This window comes from Scyliorhinus torazame, chromosome 15 (genome assembly GCF_047496885.1).
Source record: "Scyliorhinus torazame isolate Kashiwa2021f chromosome 15, sScyTor2.1, whole genome shotgun sequence".
NCBI classification, from domain to species: domain Eukaryota; kingdom Metazoa; phylum Chordata; class Chondrichthyes; order Carcharhiniformes; family Scyliorhinidae; genus Scyliorhinus; species Scyliorhinus torazame.
The window spans coordinates 117362613-117385151 of NC_092721.1; the positions used below are offsets into that span (position 1 = coordinate 117362613).

The 22539-nt window shown below is 45.7% G+C and overlaps 1 long non-coding RNA gene across 1 annotated transcript; it reads right to left on the reverse strand.

Annotated features, from left to right (window-relative positions):
• Window positions 1–1138: 1138 nt before the first annotated feature.
• Window positions 1139–16010, reverse strand: LOC140391767 (uncharacterized). Its single transcript, XR_011935170.1, has 3 exons — window positions 15957–16010; window positions 14441–14564; window positions 1139–1200 (listed from the first exon to the last, which is right to left on the reverse strand). It is a non-coding gene; the product is annotated as an uncharacterized lncRNA (long non-coding RNA).
• Between the last annotated feature and the right edge of the window lie 6529 nt (window positions 16011–22539).

Consider the following 22539-nt stretch of genomic DNA (forward strand, 5'->3'; position numbering starts at 1 on the left):
TCCCAAAGAGTTCAGGATATGCAAGCACATCTATACGCTTGTTTGTTCTTGCTGCATCCAATGTTGCACTACCTTGACCTGCAATATAGAGGAATCTATGCCAATAATTGTTGTGCAATCTGTTTGGCCAATATGGCTCTCATGGATGAGTAGCTGGCAGTGTCTGTAAGCTATAAGCTACAGATATGCGTCTGGCAACAGTGGTTAAGTGCCTGATGGTACAGTGGAGCATGTGAGTATAATTCTTGATTGAGAGAAATTGGTGATAGGTGAGTGATGGGACAATGATGGGTTGAGCAGTGGCTGAGGCTCATAGTGCAGTTGGTATGATATGGTATTTGAAGATGTATTCACAAGTGACATTGACCACTTCTGTGATGCTACTGAATGTCTAGCAGCACCGCGCCCATGTCCTTGGGCTTGGTCCCTGACAGCCAATGTTTCACTTCCTGTGTAAATGACAACACCTGCCCCAGCCACAATGCACTTCCCCTTTAAAAGGTGAAGGCTGGCTTTAATTGCTGATAGCCATGATATTGGCCCCTTGCTCAGTCATCCAGCCAATCAACACCTGGTCAACAGTGCAATTAGCATTAGCTAAACACTGAAATCATTTAAACGGCGGGCTGCACAAAGTTGGTGTGCTGCCTGCATTGCAGTCAATGGGTGCAGGCTAGTTGTGTACTCTGATTCCCAGTTTGTGGGGCGATGGTGATTTAATTAAGCACCCAAGCTGCTGAATTTTAACATGAATTTTCAAATAGCAGGTTTGAGAAAAAAATGAATAAAGATGATTTTGTCTTTCCTGTACTATTTTTGACCATTTCTCCATTGTGCATTAATCTAAAGAAAACAGTTGTAGTGTTTGTCCAAGCTGAGATCTACTTTACTCCTTCATCAGTAGCACATTTAGGATGTTGCACAGCTGAAGTATAAAATTTCATACTCTGAACACATACATTCCCAATATGCCTGTGGGGATTTTTTCGCCTTCTCTACCTGGGCAGTCATGAGTTGTAGAAGATCAGCTGTATGTTGTGGAACCCATACAACTTCATCCCATTGATTTCAAGATTCGGTAAAAGTGAAAATTTACAGTATTAAATCCAGATGATGATCAAGAAAGTGAAGACATTACCTTCCACACCCTCTCGTACCCAGTCGCCTCGTTCTCAGATCACTAAACACTGAACGAACAAGCTTTAAAGGAAAGTAGAAAATTAACAATTATAACAAAACCACACCTCCTAATTTTTTGATGTTTAATCTAAGTCAGTAGAAAATAAACAGTTCACATTAGATTTAAATAAAACAACTTTCTCGAATGGAATATGCATTGAAAACATAAAGTAATTAATACTGCCATTCAAAAGTCAGTTATAACATCCAACATCCACATAAAAACAATTTAAACGGAGCAGCACAGTGGCACAATGGGTAGCATTGCTGCCTCACGGCGCCGTGGTCCGAGGTTTGATCCGGGCTCTGGGTCACTGTCCGTGTGAAGTTTGCACATTCTCCCCTGTTTGCGTGGGTTTCACCCCCACAACCCAAAGATGTGCAGGGTTGGTGAATTGGCCACGCTAAATTGACCCTTAATTGAAAAAAAAATTGGGTACTCTAAATTTTTTTTAAACTGTTTAAACAAAAAAGAGTACGTAGCTTATGAAATTTAAACATAAATTTTAAGACCCATACAAAGTACAATATCCCATTTAGTTTTTTTAATAAGCTACGAACATTTATGTAGCTATACCAGTGGAAATAAAAGTTTGCATCACTGCTCGACTGTAATAATATTATCTGATATTGTCTTTGTGAATATAAATTGGAATGGTGATCACATCTAATGATTAAGGATGCAATCTAACGGAAACGTTTCTAAGTGTCATTTGTGGCGGGTTTTGCTGCCGACGGGTTCCCCACCACTACCTAACCACATTTGTTGTGTTCTGTTGTCTTGCCATTGCAATGATGCTCACAGAACTGCTGGTGACTTAACTAGAATGATTTATTGATGAACACGTGGAAGATTAACATACAGAATACTATACAGACTAGGTTGCTCTGGAACTACGCGATGTGCTACTGTCCTGGCGTATGCCTTACTACCAACTGATGAGTCTCCCACATCATGTGACTAAGGTCTGACACCACCAGTTGGTTGGAGGTCGCGTTGCTAGCTGTGTACAATACTATACTATTCACAGACATATCACCACATCCCCCTTCCTTTGGAGATGTTAACATTTATACACAGAAACATTCTTGGTCATATACAGAAACATTATATGTATTATCTTTTAACACATGTGGCATGTGTATGTACAGGTTTACCTGAGCTTTAATTTACATGATATGTTTGCTAAATGTGTCCTTTGTGTACAGTTCATTGTGCATCTCCGATGGATCACCCGGCTGATCGTCTGAGGTCTTGTCAACTTTCTGGAAGATTGGTTTCCGTGCCGGTCTTTTGTGCCTTAGCCTTTTGAGGCGATGCACCTTGAAGCCCAGTAGCCTTGTCGGCCATTCCTGCATCTTCAGCATCTTCCGTTTCTTTGCGTGATATTTTTTGCTGCTGTGTTGTTGTGGGCTCTCGCGATGGTCTTTGCTGTTGCATTGTTGTGTGGTCTCCAGCCTGTCAGCCACATTGCCGATGTCTTCTTGCTTGGTGTCCTCAGTGGGACTCACGGTATCCCCCACTCCCCTTTTCCTCTTTTTTGTTTTGAGTGCAATTTTGTGACTGATTCTATGACCACTCCCCTCGACTTTCTTGAGAGCGATTTTGTGACCACTTCTGTTCCTTTTTTTGGCTCAGGTAGCACCCATCTTGCCACTGACCTGCACCATGGAAGCAGTAGTTTGTGGGTCGTCTGCAGAGGCATCTCGTGTTGGCTTGCTTCCGAGGGACTGTGCGGAGGTGGTTAAGTCAGCACCTTCAACGACCAGCTTCAGAGCCTCACACTCTGGTATCTGGGTCAAATTGGCATCCCCAGCGTTGGCTGCTGTCCCTACATCTTGGGCTTGAGCCCCAAGTGATGGCTCCTCGTCACTTGAGATTAATATGCCCAAATCACCTTTTCAAGAGAGACCAGGTAGTGACTCATCCTCATCTTGTGATAGTATATATGTATCATCCAATGCCGTGGAACTGCATACTGATGCCGTCATTTGCTCCTCTAACTCATCCTTCGGTGGAGTGGCCTCGAGTATTGGGGAGTCCACTACCGGAACCTTTTCTTTTTTTAAATAAATTTAGAATACCCAGTATATTCTTTTCCAATTAAGGGGCAATTTAGCAAATTGACCGAGCCTGCACATCTTTGGGTTGTGGGGGCGAAACCCACGCAAACACGGGGAGAATGTGCAAACTCCACACGGACAGTGACCCAGAGCTGGGATCGAAATTGGGACCTCAGCGTCGTGAGGCAGCAGAGCTAACCACTGCACCACCGTGCTGCCCTACTACCGGAACCTTTTCATAGGGCTGTAATGATTCCCATGTGCTTCTGGTGCTAGTTTCTCCAGAATGGGTACTATGTCCTCTGTTTTTAGTTTGTTTAGATCTACATTGTTTTTCTCGGAGATATCTGCTACTGCAATCTTACTTTCCACCTCCACGTGCGCCATCTCAGAGTGTACTCACTTCTCGGTGTCCGGCGCAGGCTGGGTGTCCCTTGTAATCACCTTGTCATTCCCGCCAAACCACCGGCGTTGCGCTGCACAAGCTCCCTCACTGAGTTTTCCATCTCTCCCGCGAAACAACCTTAATAGCGTTCCATATTTGTTCTGCTCCGGCTCATCCTCCAAACCGTTGCTTTCTTCATTGTCTTCACAGTCTTCGTAAATATTATCAAGGTACTCACCCCGGAGTCACTATCATCAGCAAACACTTCTCCTGTAAAATATGACATTGCACCTGGAATTATGTGTTCATGCAGGAGGCGACCAATTTCAAAGTCAGCAGTGAGTCTAGCTGCCGAAAGTTTATTTAACATTCCATGCTGCGGAGCTTCTGGAGGACTGAAGAAATTAAAGATTGAGTCATTTGGTACCGTTTTTGTAACCGTTTTGCGAGTGCTCCGGCCGTTATGCTTCGGCTTCATTTTAATGGCTTTCAATGTGACCTTTTCTCCTTTCTTCCAGTCGATCTGGCACTCTGTGCATCCCATGATTTCTGGTTCATCACAGACTGAGAATTCACGCTCGTCAGGCCGCAGGTCCAGCTGGTATGCTTTCGTAATCACCTCATTTATAAAATATTCATTTGGCTCAAACTTAATCTCCAGTGTGAAGCTCATTGGCTGTGTACGCTCCGAACATTTGACGGTCACATTTTGTAGATGCTTTAATATAGGTTCATCATGCTCCTGTATCATACCACTGGATATATACACCTTCCTGAAGACTGATAACCAGAAATCTGGAATTCCCATTGACTCTTCCAGCACCTCATCAGATTTGTCATCTTTCGCCTGGACCTTCACTTGCTTCTCATATCTCGTTGAGAGTTGCAGTAACCGTCTGGCCACTCGCTGTCTGGACCATACAGCCGTTCACGACTATTCAGAAGGACTTTTTCACTTATTTCGGTCAGACTGCTCTGGTCTTCATCTGAAATGAGATCAATGAAGAACTGCTCTTCTAGGGGCATCTCCTCGACTGCATTAATTGCTCTGATTTGGTCCACTGAAGGACGCGAAAAACATTGTTTCGCAAAGTGATTTGTACAGCCACACCTGGAACAGACTTTTCCATATGCTGGTCATTGCCGTGGGCCATGTTGGTTGCCACATTTCTGGCATAAGATGGCCGACCCAGTCGCTTAAAATGGCCACCCACACTGAGACCACGTTTCTTATTGAACTGCGTCACAATGCTGATGGAACTGGCATCTTCTTCCATGTTGGCACCAAAATGTTTCAAGCTGAGTGTATTTATTTGCTGTGCAGCCAACTTACTCGCATGGCAAATCTTAATCGCACTTTCCAATTTCAGGTCTTCTTCCCACAGCAATCTCTCACAGAGCTTGTCAAATACTATTTGGTCATGGAACATCGAAGATTTTAGATTACTGAAATTGCAGGACTGGGCCTTCAGACTCAAGTCAGTGACAAAACTATCAAAAGATTTGCCTGGTTTCTGGGTACGCGTACAAAAAATGTATCTTTCAAATATCTAATTTTTGTTCGGAGAGCAATGCTGATCAAAGTACTCTATCACTTGATCATGTCTCTTACTTTCCTCTTCATTCTCAAAAGCGAAGGTACTGTAGATTTTGATTGCTTGTGGACCTGCCACTGTGAACAGCAATGCAATGCGCTTCTCATCAGTCTGTGCGTGCAGGCCAAGGGCTGAAACATAGAGCTTAAAATGCTGCTTGAGCAACGCGCCAATTTTCATCTACATTACCCGAAGCTGGCAGGGTGACTTTAAACCTTCCATCTCGAGCTTCACCATCATTTATTGCGTTGGGTCTTCGCTTTTTTCATTCTTCGGACGGTTTTACTTTGTCTTTTCTACTGTTACTTATAAATATTCACTGCGCCTGGTACCATGTTGTGTTCTGTTGTCTTGCCGTTGCAATGATGCTCACAGAACTGCTAGTGACTTAATAATAATGATTTATTGATGAAGAATTGGAAGGTTAATATACAGAATACTACACAGACTAGGTTGCTCTGGAACTAGCCGATGTGCGACTGTCCTGGTGTATGCCTTACTACCGCTGATGAGTCTCCCATGTCACGTGACCAAGGTCTGACACCGCCAGCTGGTTAGAGGTCGCATTGATAGCTGCATACAATACTATTCACAGATATATCACCACAACACCTAGTCACCTTTTTGGGCACTGGGGAGTTTCTAACAGGTTTAGCCCACACTTGAGAATTATTTCAGCCAGACCAGCTCCTTAGAGATCGGGCCACCATTTTGAAAGGATGCCCCGATCTCTCAGTGAGCTTGTGGGACCCCCACATCCCCCGCTCATTGGCAATGTCATCCCCCCACACATATGGGGATTACCCCCCCCCCCCCGCAAAGTGAGGGCACCATGCAATGTGGTCCCTGGGATCCTCCTCCCCAGGCTCCCCCTACACCCCTTACAGGCCCTCCCCTTCCAGGACCCCCAGCTTTACTCCCCAACCTCCCAGAGGCCCTTTCTTACCTGCCCTGCACCCCCCCCCCATCTTTCATACCCCCATTTCATGGTCTCGGCTGCCCTCGGGCCCTGACTCTTGGCAGTACCACGCTGGCACCTGGGTACCCTTGCACTGCCATCCTGGCACCCTGGAAGTGCTCCTGCCAACTTGCCAGTGGTATTTTTGCAGTCCCAGGGTGGCAGTGGCAAGTGCCCACATTCCAGCAGCACTTTGTTCTATCTCTGATCACTCTGGAGCTTTCTGTGGCTTGGGAGACCCCCCGGGTGCTGCTCTGCCTGGTCCATGTTTGTGTGGACCAGTACCGAACGGCGCCCGGCTGGGGACTCCCTGGGTAGGCCGTTAGATACCTGGAGACCAGTAGATCCCGGGTGAGTAGGCGTTGGTAGGTTTAAGACCTACTTAAGTGAGCATGGCTTGGTCACGCCCATTGTGAACAGGATCCTGATCTTGACACCTCACGAGATCTCGGTAGATCTTGCGAGGTGTACTGTTTGCCGGGCAGCCCGCGCGAGGCTTCACCCGGCATCTACTGGCCACCTTGCGCTTCCGGTCGAACGTTACACAGCCGGTAGATCTCACCCTAAATTAATTCTCACGATTCAAAGAACATTAATGTACTATGTGTGAATTTGATTTAATTATTCTCTATATGCTGTCAAATAAATAGCAATTAAATAATTTGGATCAATTTCTATAATTGAAGATATTGAGAAACAAACAGTAATAAACAAGTTTAATTAGATGCTTGTGCCTCCTTTCTAAGTTTATTTTTAATATTAGGTGTGATCTACCCGAATGGGGACAGAGTCCCGTAACATGCTGTAGCCACCTGGGTTGGCCACTTCCCGACTTAAAATGGAGATCCGCAAAGAATGCAGGGAAATTCAGTCAAGCCAGGAAAAACTAGCAGGTGTAAAGTTTCCTGTGTATTAGAACTTGCAGAAACCCAGACAGCACTGAAACCAACAGCCATCTGCATATTAATGAGCGATCCCCGGGAACAATTGAAACATTTAAGGTAAATAAGGCCAAGCCAGACTCCTCGGCGCCAGCAGGAGCCAAGACAAAGGAAAGCCAACGGACACTTAGGGACCGCCCAGCGATCAGGGAACAGCTCCAGTATTGGAGAAATCGATCCAAGTGATCGGAACCTCGTCCAATCACTTGGAATCAGATACGGCGTCCGCCCCGAACGGCGCGAATCCCCTGGGGACTATAAAGTAGAATCCCCAAGTTCAATTCGTCCTTCTTGGCAGGGTCACTCAGCAGCGCGAAACAACCCTTGACAGTGACCTGCCTAGCCGCCGCATCAACCAAGTAAGTCTCCAGTCAACGCACGCTACGAGATAGGCGCTCCTAGCTACCAGTCCATACCAACTTTTGAATCCTGCAGACTCAGAATCGAACGAAAGGCCATTTGTTCCCCTGACCTGGTGGGCCAGTTCCGAAGCTAAGTATAGGCCTTTTAGTGTTAGATAGTCTAGTAAGTAGAGTTTTATGCATGAGTAGTGATTTACTGTGTATAATAAATGTGTTTTGAGTTGAATCTTACGAATTGGTGTGTCGAGTTATTGATCAGCACTTGAAATTGAACCTCGTGGCGGTATCCTAAAGATACCTGGCGACTCTAGAGCAAAGGTTATAGAAACAGAGCAAATTAAGTAAAGACACAACGAGCAACAAATTAAGAGCCAACCAAAGTTAGCAACAATGCGCAATTAGCCAGGTATTGCGTGGCGCTCGGAGCGCCAAGAAACATCGCGTTATCTAATGCGCATCCGGGTAGATCGGGGGCCTCAACGGGGAACGCACGACCGAGGCCGCATTTAGCCCCGTTCCCTGCACTGAGGAGACCCACTCACCGGAACTCCTCAGTGTATGGAGAGATCAAGATGCCATCTCGAGCTCCCTACGCGACCACTGAACCCCCCCCCCCCAAGCCCCAATTCGCTATAAGGGGATCCTCAGGCCTCCCTGCAATATCCCGCACCCACTCAGGGCACCTTGAGCCCAATTCCCACCGCGCACAAAATGCCAGCGTGGCATTTTGGCAGTAGCAGCCTGGCACCCAGTCAGCTGGCAATGCCACATGGGCACCTTGGCAATGCCAGGCTGAAACCCAGGTGGAACTGCTCATAAACCTGGTGTGCCAGGTTGCAGTGCCAGTCCTTTATGGGTGTAAGGTGACCAGTCAATCTCGCCCATTATATCTCTTTATTGTGTTTCTTTGTGTGTGTGTTTTTTTCCATCTCGTTGTTCAGTTCATTTTTAAGTGCTATTTATCTGTGAGTTCCAATGTCTAATACATTAAACTCATCTCTTTTGTTATTCATTCATGGGATGTGGGCATTGCTGGCTAGGCCAGTATTTATTGCTTATCCCTACTTGACCTTGAGAAGGTGGTGGTGAGGTGTTTTCTTCACTGAAAACACCATGTAGTCCATGTGGTGTAGTGTTGTAGTGTTATATTTCTTTGTTGCCGCAAAGACAAAAGGTATGGCAGTGTCCAAGCTCTGGATTAATGTAAAACATGATGAGAGGTTTTTTAAGGGTATTGCTCATACAATGAAAACGGTAATCTGCTCAAAGCCCGCGCACTTTGCTGATGTCACTACACATCACGTGATACATAACCAGCAGGGATGTATTCCCAGATACAAAACACTCCTCCCCGTTACTTCATTAGCGCAACAACAACGAGTAACATTTATACAACAGATCCACTTAAGCATTATTGCTATGCAATTATACAATTCAATAAGACAGTCTCTGTGGTGGACGGCCATTCATTTTTGATAGAATTTGGCGTTCTGGAAAACTTGGCGGCTTGAGACCTTGGAAGTGTCCTTATTCCTTTCTGTAGATAATGCTTCCAGGGTAGTTATTACAGTGTCTGACACTATAGGCATTCAAAAGTCTTCATAAACAGAATCTGAACTCCTCCCTGGCATCTGTTGCGATGTATAGCTCTCTTGATATTGCAAGGACCTCTTGAGAAGTTTCTGTGAAGTCACTTTGTGAAGCAAGTTGCTGATCAGCATGACTTAGCCAAACACTTTCATCATCCGTCTGCATGGCACATGATATTGGACCTGTCTTTGCTAGGATCATAGCAGGTACCCATTTCTCTGTGCAGGTGTAGCTCCTAGCAAACCTTCTCTCTCCCTGGTTGAATATTTGCTTTTTAGCGTTTTTCTCCCTCTTAGCAATTTATGTTTTTTTTAAAGATATTTTATTCCAAATATATTCAACATAATAACACAACCGTAACATTCAACATAGAATACACTTTGTACGTTTGTTCCCCATTAACTGCCCCTCCACCTCCCCCACGACAAACATCTCCTCGAATATAGCCATGAACGGCCTCCAACTTACCTCAAAGCCCTCCTCAGATCCCCTTCGGGCAAATTTGATTTTCTCCAGCCCGAGAAACCCGTACAGGTCTCCCAGTCAAGCCTCAACCCCAACGGCATGGCTGACCTCCAATTCAAAAGTATCCGTCGCTGGGCAATCAGAGAGGCGAAGGCCACAACATTGGCCCCCTTCCTCTCCAGCAGTCCGGCAGCTCCGACACCCCAAAGATCGCCACCATAGGATCCGGCTTCACCTCAACCCCTACAATCCTCGATAAGTTCCCGAACACCGCCTCCCAAATGTTTTCCAATTCCTCACTCTTTAGTACATACGGGCATGGTTCGCCATCCCCCTCCCATACCTCTCACACCCGTCCACTACCTCCAGAAAAAACCCACTCATCCGGGCCTGTGTCATGTGGAGCCTGTGCACCACCTTAAATTGTATAAGACTCATCCTTATGCAGGAGGAGGTAGAGTTCACTCAGCGCATTACATCACACCAAAGCCCCCATCCTATCTCCCTTCCCAACTCCTCCTCCCACTTCCCCTTGACCTTTTTCACTAAGGCCGTGGCCTGCTTCCCCTGTTATGGGCCAGAATTTAGAGAACACCAAAGTATATCATGGAGTTCACCTGACCCACAACTTTTAATAGATTTTGGTTATGGGGAGCACAAGGGCCCACTTTACAGGTGTGATGTAACAGAGATCTAAAGTATTTTTAAAACAAAACAATGTTTATTCTATGAATCCAGTTAACATTTTAAAAACACACAGTAAACATCTTATCAACTACCAACACTGATAATCCCCACAGATACAATACTCTATAGATAACTTTCCTAACAACATCCATAAGTCAAAAAACTCTTTTTAACAAAGACAGTAGCTTTGCATTCCTTACAGAAACAGGTATCACTTTGAAATCATCAAGTGATCTGGAGACATTCTTTAGATTGCAAAGAGAGAGATTAATACACATCTTCTTGGTTTGAATGCAGCACTCCAACTGAAAGCAAAACTAAAACACAGAGCCAAAAAGAGCTTCCAGCTCCACCCACACAATGACAACACTGCAGCCATTTGAGAAAGTACACTTTTCTTAAAGGGACATTCACATGACATATCCCCAATCCTACCATCCTCTCCCCTCCCCAACTTATCCAGGAGCTACATTTTCTCCAAAAGCACATACTCTGGCACCTGAAGGAACAGAGGCAACCCCTTGTGCACAAAGTCCCTCAGCTGCCAATATCTAAACTCACTCCTACTTGGGAGCTCGAACCTCTCCCACACCATCCCACTTTGGAACTCGAACCCCCCCCCCCCCCCCCCCATAACAACCTTTTCCAATTGGTTAACAGAATCAGATGACTAAATACAACAGAGACAGTACTTCCACACACATTCCCCCTTCAGCCCTCTCCCAGCTTATGTTCCTTAATAAAGTAATTTGCCTCTGCCGGTGTCCCAAAGAAATATTTCTGGTCCTTGAAAGTGACTCAAAGTTTGGCCGGGTACATCACTCCAAACCAAATCTGCCACCGGTAAAACACTGCCTTGGCCTTGTTGAACCTCACCCGTCTCTTGGCCATCTCCGCACCAATATCCTGATAAATCTGGATGTGGTTACCTTCCCAATCGCAATCCCACTGCGCCCTGGCCCACCTCAGAATCTTTTCCTTGTCCTGGAACTTGTGTATATGCTCTTGGCCTCTGCTTCAGGGACCTATGGGCCCAATCCACCTCCGGGGCCTTGTCCAGCACCTTCTCATCCACCAACCTGGCCAGCATCCTTGTGACATAGCCTGTTGCACTCGTGCCCTCCTGTTGCTCTCTTTGGTTGGCACTGAATATGGCGGTCAATATGGTCACCTTCCTTAATTCTAATTACATTTGCTCTAGAGTCACCAGGTATCTTTCGATACCGCCCCAAGATTCAAAACCGAATACTGATCAAAGTCTCGGTACACCAGTTAGGTCAAAGTCACTGCTTATTTATTTATACACATAGTTAAATCTACTCATGCACAAATACTACAGACTAAACTATCACTACTGCTAAAGCCTATACTTAGCTTCGGGTGCCCACTCAGTCAGAGGAACAATGGCCGTTGTTTGGTTCTGAGGCTGCTGGGGTGGAACTGGTACAGGGGAACAGCTAAGGTCGTCCGTCTGGTAGCGTGCGTTGACCTTGGACTTACTTGCTTCTGGTGCAGCTAGTGGACGGGTCTCTCTGCTGTGAGAGCCGAGTCCAAGAGAGCAATTCTCTCTTGGGTCTCCTTCTTATACCCAAAGGGGCTTCGCGCTCTTTTGGGCGGGCCTTGAACTTGGCCCCAATTAATTGGGCCATTTCTTGATCATTTCTATTGATTTCATCCAAGAAAGTGGTGGGTGTCCTCATGGCTGGGTGTGTCCTAGGTGGCCGTTGGCCTGCTTTGTTTCGGTCTCCTCTGGCGCCGGGGTGTCTGCCTTAGTATCGGTTACTCAAATGTTACTCTTTGTTCCCGGAGATGGGCCATTAGTATGCTAATGGGCCTACAGTTTTGGTCTTGTCTGGGAACTGCGGCTCCAATATACAGACAAGCTCTGAACCTGTTTGTTTTCTCAGCATTGTCCATTTTCCCTGCAATCTTTGCAAAGTGTCCATTTTGTAATCGGGAAGTGGCCATCCCAGATGGCTACACTCCACTCCTTCTGGTAAGCCCACGATCCACAGATTTTGCCGCCTGGGACCTGTTTTCCTGATCCTCCACCATTACTCGCAGCTTCTTACAACATGTCTCCCAGGATCACCCACTCTCGCACCCCGGTATACATTGTCCACTTCCAGTGTCACAATCCAGTCACTCTGGTCAGATACCACCTTCTCCACCTCCTGTACCGTCGCTCCTGCACCTCCAGGCTCTTCTCCACCCATTCCAAAATCCCACGAAGAGGTGCCACTGCCCCCTCAATTGCCTTTGACCAGTCACTTTGTATTTATTTACACTGCTGCTGAAATTCGTCCTTAATGAAGCTCATCAACTGCTGCATTGGCAGCTTTCCAATTGACGATTACCCTTCCCCCACCGCCTTGATTCTTCGCCATACGTCTTCTCCAACTCCTTAGCCAGGCCTCTCACTGTCTTCTTTCGAGTTTGGTAACCCGCAGACACGTCCAGCAGGGGGAGATCTAGTCCCCTCCACTCTCCGCGCAACCTTTCCACCGAACTTCTTCAAACTTCAGGTAGAAGGAGCCAAAACCAATGCCTTCAAGCAGGAGCCACCCTTTGTGTGGCCACTCACTTTAGAGTTAAATCATTTACAGTAAGCAGCTTCCTCTGAATAGCTTCACTGCAGAGTCCACAAACCAGCCTATCACAAAGAGTATCATCAAGTGCTGCACCAAATTCGTAATATTTTGACAATCTTCTTAAAGTTGCTACAACTGTAAAATGCTTTCACTTTCTTCCTGACTATGGCGGTGAAACCAAAACTTTTTGGAAATCAATAACGTGCTAGGAGAGAAAAGCCCCTCTAAGATTTTCATTAATTGAATGCAGGACTTGTCTCCTGGTTTTGCTGGGTGAACTAAATTTTGCAGCAGCATAAACATTTTACACCCTACTGAGCTGAAAAATTTAATAATTTGGTGGGGGATCCCAGCCAGATGGTGACAAATTAGGTGGTCTTTCCCGGATCAACAACGTTTGGGGTCCCTCACCTGCGGCTGGTTGTAACAAAATTAATAATCTCAAGTTCTGCTCATTGCTATAGCTGATTCTCAGCATCCATTAGATCTAATTTATAGTGGACACTGAATTGTCTGTATAACATTTGCTACTAACTTTGTGAAGTAACTCTGTCCATTAATAATTTGATACTTGATGATTAGATACCTATTTACTTTATATATGTCCATATACTCAACTTTTAGTTGTGGTTCATTAATCAATAAATATTATTTCATAATTGACTTATGGTCTGGCTTTTGCCTCAAGTTTTTATTTGAAGGTAACCTAATTGAGGGCTTGTAAATTAGGTTTATTTCTATAATATAATAATCATCTTTATTGTCGCAAGTAGGCTTACATTAACACTGCAATGAAGTTACTGTGAAAATCCCCTAGTCGCCACATTCTGGCGTCTGTTCGGGTACACAGAGGAAGAATTCAGAATGTCCAATTCACCTAACAGCACGTCTTTCGGGACTTGTGGGAGGACACCTGAGCACCCGGAGGAACCCAAGCAGACACGGGAGAATGTGCAGGCTCCGCACAGACAGTGACCCAAGCTGGGAATCGAACCTGGGACCCTGGTGCTGTGAAGCAGCAGTGCTAATATGAATTGATTAATTTTTCTGGTCAGCCAATTAGGAATACTCCATTTTGAGACCTATGTTGGTAGTAAACATTAACTCCTAGAAAAGTTCATGCCTAGAGTTTAAGAATAGCCTAGTTTCTCAACATCTACTTGTCAGGATATTGAAGCCCAGCTTTCTTGCACTACAGATAGATTATTATACAATTATCAGTTTTTTTTTTTACATAGAATTTACAGTGCAGAAGGAGGCCATTCGGCCCATCGAGTCTGCACCGGCTCTTGGAAAGAGCACCCTACCCAAGTCCACACCTCCACCCCATCCCCATAACCCAGTAACCCCACCCAGCACTAAGGGCAATTTTGGACACTAAGGGCAATTTAGCATCGCCAATCCACCTAACCTGCACATCTTTGGACTGTGGGAGGAAACCAGAGCACCTGGAGGAATCCCATGCACACACGGGGAGAACGTGCAAACTCCGCACAGACAGTGACCCAACGGGGAATCGAACCTGGGACCCTGGAGCTGTGAAGCAATTGTGCTAACCACCATGCTACCGTGCTGCCCCCCTATCCTCCCTTATCATCCCTTAGCAAACAGTGTGTATCATACCTTTCCAAAGGTAGCTGCATTTATCGGATTTAATCTATTATGGTTACAATATTCCAGATAAAACTGGTAAATGAGACCACGGGGAATGCTCCAGCCTTCGCAAACATAAAAATGTTCAAGTAGCCTGAAAAAAAAGGAATACAACATAAATGAAGTTTGATATTCTGGTATTTTAATTGCAGTAAAAGTAAAATAATTAAATAGCGTTTAGACGGATAACAGCACCACAATGTTGTATGACACTTTGCACAGTGATAACATCTTGACTGAAAGAGGGGGGAGGAGAGGAGGAGGAGGGAGGCGAGGGGGAAGGGGAGAGGGGAGGGGGAGAGGAAGGGGGTTAGGGGGTGGGGAAGAGGGGGGAGGAGTGGAAGAGGGGGAGGGGAGGTGGGGGAGAAGAGGGGGGGCAAAAGTCAAACATCTAAAATCATCATAAAGAATCAGTGGGTTTAATAGAATTTGCACCTTGTTTTAAATGGGGAACGAAGTGAAAAGGGTCTGGATTATATATATGTTGGTTTTAGATCGGCGCTGAAAGAAGCGGCGCTTCCGCCTATTTTAAGGTGATATTGGAATAATTAAATAGCAGTCAGAGCCTGCCACCTTCCTCTCGACTGTTTTTCTGAATTCTGCATCGATAAAAGTTACCACCGCCAACCCTCTACGAAATATTCATTAAATATATCACATTACTCAGGGGCCCCAAGCGAAGTGTTATGGGACGCTGAGAGCAAATAATGAAAGTTTTATTTACTGTTTTAGTGTCTACCAATACCCACTCGGAAACCGATACAGCTTCTTAGAAATGTGTATCCTGGTAAATTGGGAAAGGGAATCAGCTCGGTAAAAGATGGAGCAAGGGATGGCAGCAGCTGCTGTCCTCTGGGGGGGTTGAAACAATAGTTCTCAACACCTTAAATTTGGACACAAATCGTCTATCTGTGCAGTTACCTTTCACAGCAGGCATTTGAGCGATAAATTGTCGGCCCCAAACTAAAATGAGACAGAATACGCCGAATAAAACATGTAACCTTTACGTTTTATTTTAAATGCATCAGTATGTGACAGGTTTGCTCTGTTGGAATGCGACTGTTTTCGTTAGGTTATAACAGCTCGTCTCACCCTCTCTCTTTACCAAGATATTCTTCCACAGTGTGTCTATAGTTTGTTAACTTCGTTGTTCGGCGTTCTTTAATATTTTTGACTTTATAAGCGGTGGAATTTGAATCGGTGGGGAGATTCTGGTATTGACACCAGCTTCCTCTACAACTGCTCATTCATAACGAAATATTTAAGCCGTCTTTAAAATATTTACGGTGTTGAAGACACCAATAAATTACAGTTGAATGGCTTGCTATAATTTGTAATAAATCTCGACAGCTCAAAACGTTTTTTTTTGTTCATTTTGTATATTTAGAACCGGAATCCCTTAAACAGACAAAACTGCTGAGTTAACATGGCGTAACTTAGTTATTTCCGAATATGTGTGTCCTGGTCCAGTTATTTGACATCTCACCACTTGACAAGCTCAGGGTGACAGCCCTTGGCCTGGCTGGATTGCTCCATGCTGCTTCTCCACAGGAGCTGTCAAAGGTCCTTTGTCCTCGGAGCTAATGCTTGTGATTTGAATACTTGAATGGAACGCGCTGCACTTCAAAAACAATTAATAACAAAGCGGACGGAATGGAACTAGAAACCATTTCAGGTATAAACTACTCTAACTGTTACATTTGGGGCGTCTTCCCTTTAATGCTGCTTCATCCCAAAAGTAATCTTCCTGATCCATATGATCGAAGAAAAGCGTGACATTTTTCTTGAAATACACGATTATAATGTGCCACATGAAAAGTGATGAAACTCTTAGTTCAATTATTCAGCTGTGCGGCCAAAGTGTTGTTTCATTCGACAGGTTCGAGAAATGTTCGAACACCCCCAAGATTTCTGGTTTCTCTTCCGTTTTTATCAGACCACTCCTTTCAACATTTTGGCTAATTTGTTGGAAGAGACGTTTTTTCAGAGCTGTGGTTTATTCGGACAATAAAATCATGTTTTTTAATGGTCAAATGAGGCATACCAACTGCGCCCTCCGTTGGTTTCTAAACTCCACATTAACAGGCCACATATTTTAAGATAAAGGCCAATTGACCCAAGGTTTGCAGGGTTTCTGATGGTCAACTGCCAGCATTTGCCGTCGACCTGGCTGGCGTCTGACTGCAAATTTAGGGTTTGACACAAGTGCAGATTAACAGGAGTATCATTAAATTTGGGGTCTGTCATTCACTGCTCTGCATAGTGGACGCCATACTCCACTATCCCACACTGGGGATTGGGGGTGCGAACATCTGGCACAGGCAGCACCATTACTGCAGGGGCGGCCATGTCATGGAGCACACATAAAAGGATGGCTCAATGAAGAGTACATGACGGCTTGCCAGGAGCAACACCAGGTATACCTAAAAATGAGGCGTCAACCTGGTGATGCTACAACACAAGACTACTTGTGCCAAACAGCATCACCAACAATAGACAGAGCTAAGTGATTCCACAATGAACTCAGCAGATCTAAGCTCTGCCTTCCTGCCACATCGATCTGTGAATGGTGGCAGACAATTAAAAACTCAATGGAGGAGGGGGCTCCACAACTCTTCCCATTCTCAATGGTGGAGAAGGCCAGCATATCCATGCAAAAGACTAGACTGAAGCATTCGCAACAATCTTCAGCCGGAAGTGCCGAGTGGATGATCCATCCCGGTCTCCTCCAGAGGTCCCCAACATCACAGATGTTAGTCTTCTGCCAATATGATGCACTCCACGCGATATAAAGAAACGGCTGAATGCACTGGATACTGCAAAGGCTATGGGCCCTGACAATACCCCGGCAGTAGTACTGAAGACTTGTGCTCCAGAACTTGTGCACCCCTAGCCAAGCTGTTCCTGGACAGCTACAATGCTGGCATCGACTCGGCAATGTGGAAAATTGCCTAGGTGTGTCCTGCACACTAACAACAGAACAAATTCAATCCAGCCAATCAGTCTACTGATCAGAAAAGTGATGGAAAGTGTAATCAACAGTGCTATCAAGCAACACTTACTCAGCAATAACCTGATCACAGATACGCAGTTTGGGTTCTGCCAGGGTCACTCAGCTCCTGACCTCATTACAGCCTTGGTTCAAACATGGCAAAAGAACTGAATGCCAGACGTGAGGTGAGAGTGACTGCCCTTAATATCAAGGCAGCATTAGAGCAAGTATGGCATCAACGAGCCCTAGCAAAACTGGAGTTAATGGGAATCAGGGGGAAAACTCTCCACTGGTTGGAGTCATATCTGGCACAAAGGAAGATGGTTGTGATGTTTGGAGGACAATCATCTCAGCTCCAGGACATCTCTGCAGGAGTTCCTCAGTGAGTGTCCTCGGCCCAATCATCTTCTGCTGCTTTATCAATGACCTCACTTCCATCATAAGGTCAGAAATGGGGATGTTTGCGGATGACTGCACAATGTTCAGCACCATTCGCGACTCCTCAGATAATGAAGCAGTCCATGTCCAAATGCAGCAAGACCTGGAGAATATCCAGACCTAGGCTGACAAGCGGTAAGTTGCATTCCCACCACACAAGTGGCAGGCAATGACAATCTCCTCCAAAAGAGGATCTAGCCATTGCCCCATGACATTCAGTGGCATTACCATCCCTGAATTCCCCCACAAACAACATCCTGCAGGTGACCATTGATCAGAAACTGAACTGGACTAGCCGTATTAATACTGTGGCTACCAGAACAGGTCAAAGGCTAGGAATCCTATGGTGAGTAACGTAACTCCTGACTCACCAACGCCTGTCCACCATCTACAAGACACAGGTCAGGAGTGTATTGGAATACTCTCTACTTCCCTGGATGAGTGCAGCTTCAAAAATACTCAAGGAGCTCAACACCATCCAGGACAAAGCAGCCCACTTGATTGCTACCCCTTCCACAAATATTCAAACCTTCCACCACCGACAAACAGTGGCAGCCATATGTACATCTACAAGATACACTGCAGGAACTCGCCAAGGTTCCTTAGGCAGCACCTTCCAAATCCATGACCACTACCATCTAGAAAGGAAAGAGCAGCAGATACCTTGGAACCCCACCACCTGGAGGCTCTCTCACCATCCCGGCTTCATTGGCTGAGTCAAAATCCTGGAATTCCCTTCCGAATCTGCCATGATTGAATGGTGGAGTGGACTCGATGGGCCGAATGGCCTTACTTCCGCTCCTATGTCTTATGGTCTTGTGGTCTAACACTGTGGGTGTACTTACACCTCAGGGACTGCAGCGGAAGAAGGCAACTCACCACCGCCTTCTGAAGGGCAACGAGGGATGGGTAATAAATGCTAGCAAAACCGCCGATGTCCACAACCGTAGATTAATTATTTTAAAAGGTCTCTCCGCAAAAAGCCCCCCCCCCAACCCCTAAAAGCAGGCAAAATGTCTGTGGTGGCAAGAAATGGCCCTGAATTAGTAATTTAAGTGACTTAATTGGTCTGCAGGCTAGCAGCCGATCTGCCACACCTCTCACTGCTGGCAAATTTATTCTGTTTTTTGTTGCAAAAATTTACTTTATTGGTAAAATACCTGAAAGAACATTACAAACATTTTGGATGGCTGTCACACAAGTGCCGTAATATTCAGGTTTTCTACATACATCATGTTGCACTCTTGGGGTGCTTCAAATAGCAAAATGGCATATCGATGGAAAGATGTTAGGCACATATCCCAATGTTTTCCAGTCCCATTTTCCCAGCCGTCCCACCTCTCAGCGCCACATCAAGATTGATCCAAAATTCCAGCCTTTTCTTTATTGTCCGAATTGTGGAACAAACTAACTCTGGAGAAACACGTGCTGTTTCTGTTGCTCTACCAAATGATGCAAGACTTTTAAAGGATTGGTCCGATTAAAAAAAGAGAATCAGAAATTTTAGAAGTGTTTGAATGCCGTGATTCGGATGATCATTTCTCCAATCTCTATGACAAAACAGCACTCTCTCCTTTTTTTACTTCCAGATAGTCCTGCTATTTGTTCAGCAAATATTTTCTAAATTGCTAGTTCCGACCGAGTAGGTGGTATGTAATGATAAATTTGACAAGGATGTTGTTGAAGTTCTAGATCTGAATGTGACAACAGTTGTGTATCTGAAAGTGCCAGCTGCAACATACTGCAAAACAAAACCAAAAAGACAGACACACCCAAGCTTTTCTCAAAGTGAAACTAAAAAGCAGAACCAGAGCTCAGCTCCACCCACACTCTGACATCACTGCAGTAACATGAGCAGCTAACCATTTCTTAAAGTGACATTCTCATGACACTATATAAATAAATAAATGGACATAGATTGTAGAACTCTGGAGGTAGAGAGGGATCTGGATTCCCTTATACAGGAATCATTAAAAGTTACAAGTGATTAGGAAGGAAAATGGAGTATTGTCATTTATTGCAAGGGGAGTGGAATATAAAATTAAGGGTGCTTTGTTACATTTGTACACAGTGTTGGTGAGACCTCATCTGGAGTACAGCTTTGACAAAGAGTCATCTGGACTCGAACCATTAGCCCTTTTCCCTCCTTACAGGTGCTGCCAGACCTGCTGAGATTTTCCAGCATTTTCTCTTTTGATTTCAGATTCCAGCACCCGCAGTAATTTATCTGGTGAACTGTGTACAGTTTTGGTCTCTTCAAGAAAAGATATAAATGCAATAGAAGCAATTCTTTCTTCCCCTCCACCAGCAACTCCCTAGTCGGGGCCACCGAGTACCTTCGATCCACCTCCACAATGCCTTCCAACGGCCTCTGCCTCACCTCCTTGTCAACCCTATCTCTGTGAGCCATAAACAAAATAAATCCCCCCTCCGGAACCATCGCCTTCAGTGCATCCCAGAATGTGGCTGTAGACATCTCCCTATTTTGATTTAGATCAATGTAGTTCTTAATTGCCAATGTCACCTGACTACAGAATTCCTTGTCCACCAACAGCACCAAATCTAGCCTCCACCCTGGTCTCTGCACCCTCCCCCCCCACCCAGTCTAAGCCTAACATCTGAGTAATGGCGCGTAATCCAAGACACTATTCCCGGATATTCTGCTACCACTCCCCCCTCCCCCGTCAACAACAAAATAATTGTGACGGGAGTACACCCGGTGGTCGTGTGAGGAGTATTCCCTCTCCCCCGGGTGTCAAAACCTCCCCAGTCCAGCACCCTCATCTGATCCATCATCACTCTGAACTCCCTCGCTATCCCCAACATTCCCATGGATTTAGGAGTCGATCTCTCCGTCCTGGGCTCCAGTACACAATTAAAGTCCGCACCCATGATCAATTGATGAGAATCTAAATCCAGGAGCGACCCTAACAGCTTCTTTGTGAAATCCACGTCATTCCAGTTGGGCGCATACACATTCACCAGCGCCACCGGTGCCCCAGCTAATATCCCACTCACAAACTTGCCCCCCCCCCCCCCGCCACCCCTCCCCGCATCCCGCACCACCCTGGCCACTGCAAACACCTTCTTGCTGAACAGAATCGTGACCCCCCTCGACTGAGAATCAAACCACTCTATCCTTCATTAGCTACATCTGATCTCTCACCCATAAATGTGTCTCCTGCAGGAAAATCACCTTCAAACTCTTTAGGTATGCAAATGCCTGGAATCATTTAATGACTGGCCCATTTAATACATGTACATTCTGTCATGTTAGGTACACTGGTATAACACTGGCTGCAACTGGATGCAGCATAGATCAAAAAGATACTCCAGACCTTGAAGTTAGTTCAATCAGGTTTATTGAACTAATAGCAGTTAGCGCAGTTCTCTGTGGGTTCGACTCTCTGCTAACTTAAGTGTGGTTATTCTGTCTGACTGAACCAGACTAGCTCTTAGCCACGTGGTGAGAGTGTTAGATTGCAACAGCACCCTTGACTGACTCTCTAGATGTTCATCAGTGGAAAGAGGCGGAGTGTGAGTGCCTCGTGTCTTTTATAGTCAGATCCCACCCCTGAGTGTCCTGCCTGCTTACTGGCCATGTCCAGTTCTCTGTGGCGATTAGCTGCTTGTCTGTATATCATTATGTGTGTGTCTGCATATCATGACATCTCCCCTATTTTTTATGTTTGGATGACATATGTGAACGTATTTACAAGAATAGACCAATATTAACATATATACATGCAGTGGATGTGAACATATGTACATGTGAAAAAAGCTGTCTAATGCGAGAACACAGAACATAGTAAACAGAACAAATGTTCATAAGTCCAGTCTCTGTGGCTTGCGTCTGATCCTGGTCGACCGCCGGAGAGGTGGTGGTGGGGGACGACAGCGCCTTGATGGGCGGGATTGAAGCCTGACTGGTGGCCTCGTGAGTCGAGGTATCAGGAGGTGGCAAAACAACAGAAGGAAACGGAGAAGAATGTGGTTGCGGGCAGGCAACTTTGCGCAGTGCCCGTCTGTTTCGTCGCATAACAGAACCTTCAGCCAGACGCACAACATACGAGCGGGGGGGGCAGCCTGTCGAACAACGACAGCTGGAGCTGACCAGCCTCCACCAGGGATCTTGACCCGAACAGTGTCTGGCGGGGATAACACGGGCAAATCGGTGACATGAGCATCATAGCCCTGTTTTTGCCGGTCTCAGAGTTGCTGCACCTTCTGCAGCACCGGGAGGTTGGGCACGTGTATGGCTGGAAGTGTCGTTCGCAGGTCCCTGTTCATCAGGAGTTGAGCCAGTGACATGCCAGTGGACAGTGGGATCGCCCTGTACGCAAGCAGCGCAAGGTGAGTATCAGGAGCAGAATCCGCGGCCTTGCAGATGAGCTGCTTCACTATGTGCACCCCTTTCTCAACTTTTCCGTTTGACTGCGGATAGTGTGGGCTGGAAGTGACGTGTTTGAACTGATACGACTGGGCAAACAGAGACCATTCATGGCTGCTGAAGCATGGGCCATTGTCACTCATGACAGTGAGTGGGATACCATGCCTGGAGAACGTCTCCTTACAGGCCTTGATGACGGTCCGAGATGTGAGGTCTGAGAGCTTCACGACTTCAGGGTAATTGAAAAAA